Source organism: Branchiostoma lanceolatum, chromosome 14, assembly GCF_035083965.1.
Source record: "Branchiostoma lanceolatum isolate klBraLanc5 chromosome 14, klBraLanc5.hap2, whole genome shotgun sequence".
NCBI lineage: Eukaryota > Metazoa > Chordata > Leptocardii > Amphioxiformes > Branchiostomatidae > Branchiostoma > Branchiostoma lanceolatum.
The window spans coordinates 15249107-15259392 of record NC_089735.1 but is presented as its reverse complement, the minus strand read 5'-3'; the positions used below and the strand labels follow the sequence as shown (position 1 = coordinate 15259392).

The 10286-nt window shown below is 39.8% G+C and overlaps 1 long non-coding RNA gene across 1 annotated transcript; it reads right to left on the bottom strand.

The window, feature by feature from the left end:
• Positions 1–648: 648 nt before the first annotated feature.
• LOC136448603 (uncharacterized) lies at positions 649–5092 on the bottom strand. The gene is made up of 2 exons (XR_010757905.1): positions 4230–5092; positions 649–1075 (listed from the first exon to the last, which is right to left on the bottom strand). It is a non-coding gene; the product is annotated as an uncharacterized lncRNA (long non-coding RNA).
• Positions 5093–10286: the final 5194 nt, after the last annotated feature.

Here is a 10286-nt window from a genome sequence, read left to right as displayed (position 1 = left end):
GTTATTTAATGTGATGTTAAATTAGAAAGTGTAGGAGACGTGATCTTAAAGAACATGGCAGTTGTGGTCTTGTCAGAGATGTAGGGACGACAGCCACAAAAACAATGAACGATTAGTTTGTTTAATGGTGAGATGGCCAATTAGCTTTTGGAATAAAATTAAGTCAATTTTGAAATGGTGAATACTTAAGACCCTTTCCTTCTTACAATAAAGAATGGCCGATGTATAAATACGGTTTCTTTTAGATGCCGATTTGAAGACGACCACATCAAGGATAAAGAAATGACACAGAGACAAGGATTCCCGCATACTTACCAAGGGAGACGTAAACGTTATAACACTGACTGATTATGACCTCATAATGTTGGCTTACTACGATCCTTATTAATTACTGAATGTCTCTATTGCTCTCTTGACCTTAATTTCCTAGTTTTACAAATCTCTCGTCTCCTGTCTTACTCTGCTCACACAACATTGATTACTTTATCTCTTCGCTGCAGTTCACTTATTAATAAACAAATGAATAACCGTCAAAGAATTATAGCACAACAATTAGCAGACTAATTCTAAAGTAACCGTTCCAAGTTTGGTAAGGAGTTGCACTGTAACTTCTTGGACGTAAGTAAAGGAGTGAAATGTTACTGCAGCTTGCAGTTGCATACACATTTGTATTGGGTTTCTACCATTCGTACATCCGGTTTGATTTTAACGAGGTTAATCACCTGTATTTTCTTTCATAACGTTATACATGCAAAATCAGCTTCTAAAAGTTGCACACTAAAGTAAACAACAAAATAGACAATACGTATTCGTTTGAATCAAATAAAGTGGACAACATGTGCACGCCAGTGTGTGGATTCTCTAAATCGTGTCAAGTAATGTCTGGTTGTAACAGCACAATCATTGTAACACGGCTTTGATGCTGGTCCGGCAGTGGAAGGTCTCCGGCGACCTCCCCTGCTGCGGTTAGAGTCTGTGTGGGAAACGGCCAGATTATTCCAGGCCTGGATTGTTCCTCCCTAGTGCACGTGGATACCGGGTGCCCCGGATGACCTTGTAGTCCGGTATAGGTGACCTGTGCAGGGATCGAGAAAAAAACATACAGAAACATATCAACCTGAATGCTCTCTTCTTTGGTTCTTGTCGTCTCTGAAGACGGTAGACAGCTTCGGTCGATTTAACCTCTTGAATTATTGACTTGAATTAGACTATTCCAAAATCATGATTGGCTTTTCTTTTTCAAAGTAGTTGGCGGTGGCGTGTTAGTCATGTAGTTGCTAGGTCCTACAGCCACAGGGAAACAAAATTTAGAATGTATGTGACACTGATAAGCTGTTTGACATATTTCTTAGTACCTACGAATATGGCGTGTTATACTTACTTCAAGGTTTTGGAGTTCGATTAAAAAAATAGGGCTCGAAATTCGCATTTTAGTACAGGTAAAATTGTACTAATTTTATCTTTAGCTAGGAAAACAACATTTGGAGTTAAATATGCGTGAAACTGATAAGCAATTTCACAATTTTGGGTCGGCACTCTCACGGCGATCTGGTCAATTTTACGTTTTTTTAATGGTATTTATTATATCTTCGAATTATTGTTTTATTAATTACAAATCTTTATAAGTATTCATAAATGTTTCTAACAAAAGAAAATACGAGAATACTATGTTTCAGAAGTTGTTCTGATCATTTGCAAACATTTCGAAAGTGACTGTCAAAAGAGATAATTTAATAGATTTAATAGATTTGAAATATAGATAGCCAGATAGGTTTATTTCACATTTCGAAATATTTCGAACTAATTATATAAAGATATGGGTCATTTGCCCCCCGTAACCGTGTTGTGACTTGGAATGGGGTCCTTATGTCGCCGTGAGAGCGCGGCGAAAGCGCCGTCCAAGTGGAATGGGGGTATAACTGATACTTTAAGAATTGGACGAATGCGCCGTATCCTTTTTTTTTCTACATTTGTAATTATGTTGAGCCCAACATACTGTTGGGCGCAATATATTGTGTTCGTATGGTTTCTTTCTCCTGTCAAATCTTGTTATCGACTCAGCTCGGTCGTCCCTGCACCAACTGAGCTGAAATTTGGTATACATGTAGAGTGGGTAAATACCCTGGGAGCATTATTTTTATTTTTTTCGATATTGACCTTGAACGTGAAATTATTGAGGTTTTTCTGACCAAAAACGTACATTTTGGCCTCCTGTGCTCTGGAAATACATCCAAATGACCTGAAATTTGCTATGGTGGTACATTGAACAAATATTTAAAGAATCCCATCGCACTTTTGGCATACAATACTTCGAAATGCGATTTTAGAGGGTGTTTTGGGAAGAAGATCGGCTATTTTCCTCATATGGGGTCACTGACCTAAAGGTCACATCTTTACTCATCTGGCCGGGTTGACTAATTCGGTCAGCCAATGAGAGAGCGCAGATTTATCAAGCTCAACCTGATTGGTTGAAATAGTCAATTTAATTAGGGGCACTACTAGCACTCTGACAGGTACAGACACAACTTCACTACTCCCTGGCTCACATCCTTGTGTTGTAAGTTATTGTTGTGTCCTACTGAAGTTATGTGAGTGCAATTGAGAAGGTTCAAAACTTTTCTGGTGGTATTTTTCGACACACACGGTGTTTTTCTTATTTTAACACTGCATGGAAACAAAGATTTCTACAAGTTCGCAAGCTTGGAAACTATGGTAAAACCTGACATTTCCTCGCTATGTACACGAATTTTCTACCCCTCTGTCACCAAGATTGGACACTAGTGCGCACAATAGTGCACACAAAGTACCCAACGTTTCCCACCTTAGGAAACATCCCGTGTCGGGACGTTGACAATAACATTAACATTAACAATAGAGAGTTGTGAAGTGCGTGAAAATTTACGTTGAGCTTGCTTTGAGTAGTTGTTTAAAGTTTTTGGCTAAAAATGACGTAAATCAGTAAGAATTTTCAACCTCCTTACGTAAACCCCTGTTACATGTCTACACTATCGGGCCGCGGGGAAGTCTTGAATATCGGCGCTGATCGATAGCGCATTAAACAAAATGTGTGGCGTAGCGTTGTACTAAAAAAATAATAGCATATGAATATGGGTGCCTGGAAGAGCCCATCCATGCATAGGGTTTCAAATTGGGAGAGATCCATTTCTGACTGGTCTTCAATTCAATTATTCATTCAAATACCAACATTGCAGACATACAACAAACGTTAGCCTCTATGCCACAGTCGATTTTTGCGTGGGGAGGGAAATGGGCGAAACAAGTTGCATTTGCTCCCGCAAATGTTGCCTTTCTAGTTTTTTATGTTTTTTACACGTGAACAAATGCGACGTATCATTTTTCTACATTTTTAATTTATCTTCAGCTAATTCTACAATTGTCGGGGGTTGAGGTTTTCAAACGTGGACAAATGAGATGTACTGGAATTAGTTTTGGAATTTTTACGTTTGTCAGGCGTAAAATTTTAATACGTGGATGATACATGCGACGTATAATTTTTTCTAACTACACAACTAATTCTAAATTAATTTGTCGGGGGGGGGGGGCTTTGCACATTTTCATACTTGACAAAAAGATGTACTAGAATTGCATTTCTACGTTTTTCGGGCATATGATTTATGGTTTTCATACGTGGACGATGGGACGTACTGTTTTTTTGTACATTTGTACTTTGTCTTCAGTTAATTCTACATTTGTTAGGGGTGAGATGTACTGGAATTAGTTTTGGAATTTCTACATCTGTCAGGCGTATGATTTTCATACGTGGACGAGTGCGACGTATTATTCTTTTCTACATTTGTAGTTTTTCTACTGTAACAGTCTACATTTGTCGGGGATGTAGATTTTTAAATGTGTACAAATAAGTTGTATTGGAATTAGTTCTTATACGTGGACATGCGACATACTAGAATTAGTTCTGGAATTTCAACGTTTGTATGGCACATGATTTTGAAACGTGGATGAATGCGACGTATTTCTAAATTCTAGGCTGCTAAGTTATTGCTCATATTTCATCAAACCTAAAAAGTTTCAATAACACTTTTAACAGCAATTCTGAATATCAAACATACGTCGAGATGGTTTCGAAAATGGCTACTTGCCGAAATCTCTACCTTGCCATGAAAGGTATCTGAAATGACCACAAAAGCGTAACGTTAACATAAAAACTGAAAAGACCTACCTGCACAAAAACAGAAACAGACGCCTCTTACCTCGGTTCTGTACAGATCGGCTCTGGTGTTATTTGTCCTTCCAGTCTCAGAATCTAAATTTCCATAGTCGAGTCCTGTCTGCGGAACGTGCAACAACTTTTCCTGCCTTGGAGATTAATGAACAAACGTCTGGTGTTGCTATTTTCAAACAGTCCATATTCTTCCAGTCTCTTCTGGCCGTGCTTCCCCGTTGTTGTTTCCACTGCTGACATGGAGGTGATACATCCCTTCTTGCTCACCATGTTGTCACAACTTTCGATTAGAGTTTAGAAATCTCCATATTATCGCTAGAAATGAGTTGTTTTCTAACACAAGAAACGCCCTTTGTTCTCATACGTCTAGACACTGTGGCCACGGTACTAGACTGTGTGACTGCAGCTGTGTCCTTATGTCCGCCCACCAGACCAGTACCCTGTAACTGATACTCCCATGGGTGCATCCATGTTGCTGTGCCTGGAGAAGTCATTAACTCGGAAACAGGGCTTAAAATTGATACCCAGTCAAATTTTCCATCACAATGGCACCATCCCAACTTTGCTAACATGTCATACCATTTGTGGTCTATATCTATATACTATATTGCCTAAAAGACCTAAAATTTGGTCATAACAAGATGTAACATTGACGATGGATTAAGGGCAAGAGTAACGGATTATGGTTAGGGTTATGGATTAATTAAGGTTATGGTGACGGATTAAGGGTAAGGATGACAGATTAAGGGAAAAGGTGACGGATTAGGTTATCGGGTGACAGATTAACGGCTATGGTGACGGATTAAGGGTTATGGCGACGTGACTGATTGAGGGCAACCACTGTGAGGGATCAAGGCTTTCGTGACAAATTAAGGGTTATGGAGACGGATTAAGAGCAAGAATGGATGATGAAGGTCAAGGGCAACGGATTAAGGGCCAGGGTGACGGATTAAGGGAAAGGATGGCGGATTAAGGGAAATGATTACAGATTGAGGGTAAGGATGGCGGATAAGGGGAAATGATTACAGCTTAAGGGAAAGGTAACGGATTAAGGACTAAGTTGACGGATTAAGGGTAAAGATGACGGATTAAGGGAAATGATTACAGATTAAGCGAAAGGGTGACGGATTAAGGATTGTGGTGACGGATTAAGGGCAAAGGTCTTGGATTAAGGGCTATAATGATGGTTTAAGGGTGATGGTGACGGATTAAGAGCAAAGATGGCTGATGAAGGTCAAGGGCAACGGATTAAGGGCTAGGGTAACGGATTAAGGAATAAAGTGACAGATTAAGGGTAAGAATGGCGGATTAAAGGAAATAAGTACAGATTATGGGAAAGGGTAACAGATTAAGAGCTAGGTTGATGAATTAAGGGTAAGGATGGCGGATTAAGGGAAATGATTACAGATCAAGGCGAAGGGTAACGGATTAAGGGCTAAGGCGACGGATTAAGGGTAATGATGGCGGATTAGGGGAAATGAGTACAGATTAAGGGAAAGGGTGACGGATTAAGGACTAAGGTGACGGATTAAGGGTAAGGATGGCGGATCAAGGGAAATGATTACAGATTAAGGGCAAGGATGACGGATTAAGAGGAACGATCACAGATTAAGTAAAAGGGCGACGGATTAAGGATTGTGGTGACGGATTAAGGGCAAAGGTCGCGGATTAAGGGCTATGGTGACGGTTTAAGGATGATGGTGAGAGATTAAGAGCTATGATGACGGGATAAGGACAACGCTGAGGGATTAAAGGCTTTCGTGACAGATAAGGGGCAAGGGTGACAGACTTAGGTCTCTGCTGACATATTAATGTTTATGATAACGGTTTAAGGGCAATAGTGACGGATTCACTTCACAAATTACCATGCAGCGCAGATGACAGCTTCTTCAAATAATGTACATCTTTGTCTAAGCTTCCTGCACACCATAGTGCATGGTAATATATCGTTACTGTATTCTGCAATCCTGTTTGAAAGATTTCTTAACAAAAACACCCCTGCAGTTCCGTGGCAAGCTGCTAAGGGACCGAAACTTACCCCACTTCTTTCTTACGTGAAATTCAAAAGTGGGGTAATTATGCAAAAGGTTTTAGTGAAAATGTTCTTTTCAACTGAAGGTACCACCGGAAAAGTACATTCTCCCAAGGGGGTGGGTTTTACAAAAATATTCCATTTCAGAACAGTCAGTTTTTAAGATTTTGCAGGGGATAGAGATGAAGTGAAATATGACGTGTTTTAACTATTTACTTTACAACTGTTACCTTTCTAGTTATGTTCATTTCCCCCCACATTAGTTACACTGAAACGCAAACCTGTTCATATTTGCTGAACAAGCTAATATTTATCTCTAGTTTTTACTTGATTTCGAAAAAAACTGTCGGTGGTCAACACAACATAGGTAGTTTTGTCACAGGGAATTTGTACCACCTGTTGTAGCCATAGATTTTCTCTCTCTTTTCGTGGCAACTTGCAGTACGAAATTGCTAATCAAAAGTACGTTTAGGCTCATAATATGCGAAAGGAAATCATTGTTGTTCCTTTTTTTGTAATCATTATGGTTTGGGGTGATATGAGTTATTTTCTTGCCTGACTATATTGTTGGTATCAACTTGTCTACTACTAGTATTTGTTTCCCTCTATGTTGATACCAACAATATTTATCTAGTACTTTGCCTTTGGCTTTCCTAATAGATTTTGATTTACGTATTGCGGAAAAATGGAATAGTCATTGTTACTCATGTAGCAAAGACACAAGCTGAAATGCCGCCAGACCGACAGGCTTTAAGAAAGAAATGTTCTGTCGTTTATCATTTGTTTTCATTCATGGCACGCTGTACCTCGTCTCTTTATGTTCCAAGTTAAATGTGATTATTTTGATGTTTATTCTGTTGTTATTAGATATGAGAACCCCCTATAATTTGATTAATGACATATACTGTTATGCTTTTGTTATCCATCTCGCTTTCTGCGGTCGTCTTCCCCTTAGTCTCAGGGGGTTACGTATTCTAGGATTTTCCCCGGGGAAGATGCTGGACTCCCAACTGTGGCAATGTCTTCATAGGGATGACAATTTTTGCGCATGCATATATCATCCATATAATCAATTCAGTATATGCTCTAGACTGGCATATGACCTCTAACTGTAAGCATTCCCATCCTGAGATGAACTATTGGTACAACACAGCCATGTAAATTTAATGTACCGAAGTATTGCATTTTCGAAACTCTAATGTAACAGAGCACTTCAAGCATCAGTTTGTCTTGCTTCTCTTAATAGGTTTAACAGAGAGGGATGGTGATCAGAAGAAACTAAATATGTCATGGCGCTCAAGATAACCCGTGGATTTTGCCGTGTTGGTTTCGCGAAAGTAAAGTTGTAGACTTGACTGAAAGAAACCCAAACCAAGAAGTACGGTCAAACTAACCTTGTACAACAACACAGGACCTACACGAAGTTTTTGCAGGACAAGAAATTAACTTCCATGACTTCAGTGACAGTGCGAGCCACATTGCTAAAGTTCTTAACACCTGGTCATAAAGTTGCCATGACGAGAAAGTAAAGTTTCTGGAACATTCGGAATTAACAAGTGGGAGAAGCTCAGTGCAGCGACAAAAGCAAACGCACTGTTGTTGGCCCTTGCAAAGAATGTCTGCTGCAACACGGTGCATTCTGGAAACGGTACAACTGACAACTTAAGTCTGCAAATGTCCACAATATACTGACTCCAAGTTCTGCACACCTGAATGAATCTAACACGGGACGAAATCAGAAAATCGACCAGTCTGCAAAGCGAAAGCTGTTTCGAGAATTAAAGTCAGAAATCGAAGTGGCACAGAGGCTCCACAACAAGGATGTTGAGGCTACTTATGCGACTGGGGAGTCACTCCGTTCCAGAGGAAAAAGACGGCTTGCTCAGGAGTTTGAAACCAAAGAACAAGCTGAAGAACGCACAAAAAGAAGAAAGCTTCTGTAAGAGCTGGGAGAAAGGAAATGCCCAAACAAACTGGGGAACTTTGAAGACTGGAAAACATTTGATTATGAATGGCTGAATGAAGAAATACAATGCTACAATGATGGAGATCACGTTAACTGGACAGAGATTGCGGGAAAGTACGGGATCAATACACCTGATGGGAAAGAACCCTCCGATGCCTGGCAGCTGTTGAAGTTCTGGCTGCAACAACAGAACATCACACAGAGATTCCACAAACCACCATCAAACGTCATTAGAACAGCAAGGGTCAAAGATGGTGGCTGAACAAGGATGGCACTTCCACGAAGACGAACAGAAAAACAAATCAGCCAAGAGCTCCGAGTCATGACACAGGCTGGACATGATCCCTTAGGTGAGTTTGCGGTCTCAAGAGAATATAAGAAGTATTTCCGTGACAAACCAACAAACACACAAAATAGAGACAAAAGTTGTTACAGTAGAAGAAGGAAACAACAACTACTACAGCTCATCACATCACAGCATCCCTTTTTCCTAAAGTGGCCTCCAACTTCAACAACATGGCAGATCTAATTGCTGCATACAGCAGTTACCAAAACACAACTGCATTCTATGTAGAAAACGCTCATTTCGTGATCAAGTGAAACCTGTCATATTTCTGTAACAGATCTGATGAAATATGCACATCGAAATGACAGCTCTGATCAATGTCATCTTAATTTAATTAATTGTTCTTCAAAAAGAGAAAGAAATAGCAATGCTTCGACTAACAATATTTACCGAGGTGATATTCCATCACACAGCTCTCTAGAATGGACACAAGAATTGTCACATTTTAAAGCTGGTTATCCTACCAGGTGGACAATATGAGGAACAAGGCCAAGCCATAAGTTTCTCTACCAACATTGAAACTTCTTGCAATCCGTTACAACGCAGTCAGGACACATCAGGAATTGTAATAGTACATACGTCTGGAATACATGATTTCAGCATGATAGTCCTGTCATCAGCGCAGATTTTTCTACTGCTGACAGGATCATCATGTCAGTAGCCACTTCCTTCGAAAAAAAAAAATCATTGCCCTCCGACGGTGGTCAACATGCCAAAAATTGGCAGATATGTCGTAAACGTTGACAGTCTAAGGTATGTCATTGCATATGAATACCCAGTGTAGTTCCTGCCAATGATGGTATTACAAGCTATTTTCTGCATTTGTTCTAGCAAGGACATTATATGATGTCCTTGGTTCTATTTAATTGACCTGTATACACAAGGTGTTTCATCGCATATGAATACCCAGTGTAGCTGCTACATATGATGGTACAAGCCTCTTTCTGCATGTGTTGTAGTTAGTGTAGTTTCGGAATATGCGGAGGATGTCTTCCATAAAATTTGCTTGCTGTGGCCTAATAAAATGCGACAAACATATGGCTTAGCACACTGTGAAAATATCCTACAGGTTTGGGGAGTGCGCATACAAGACAGATCACATGTCAAATATGACCAAGCACATTAGATTAGTACATACAAGAGAGAATAATTTATATGTTTACACGTGCATCCCTATCATCGTGTTTGAATCCTCACTAACTGCCTCAAAGGGACAAGTATATTTCACTAGACTTTACATCGGCAGTAAAATAAGTTTGCTGAAATGCCCCAAACTTTATTTGTCGTGAAAGGATAGCGTCTGTTTTTCTCTCGTCTACATTGTTTAGTCGGGATGATTCATCCGACTCTGCAAGCGAGACAGACGTAAATGATGCAACGCCTACTTTCGTGGTAATATTTCAACAATACACATCTGCCATATACCAACAGCGTCGCACGACTTGGGGACCTCTAAGGAGATTGAAAACAGAACCTCATTGGGATTACTAAGTAAAGTAAAGCAAGATAAAGGGACCTGACTAACTAGGCTAGAAATATATTTAAACTTGCATTATACAAAAAATTCAATCGGCAGTACATTACAATCCCCGAAAACAGCATCGCTGTGATAAGAAAACGTCTGTTTTTTTTTCCTCTTTGTTCTACACGGTAGTCGGGATGATTCACACTTATACTCGACTCGGCAAACAAAACAGACGCACGTAAATAAAACAATGTCTACTTTCGATGCAAATATGTT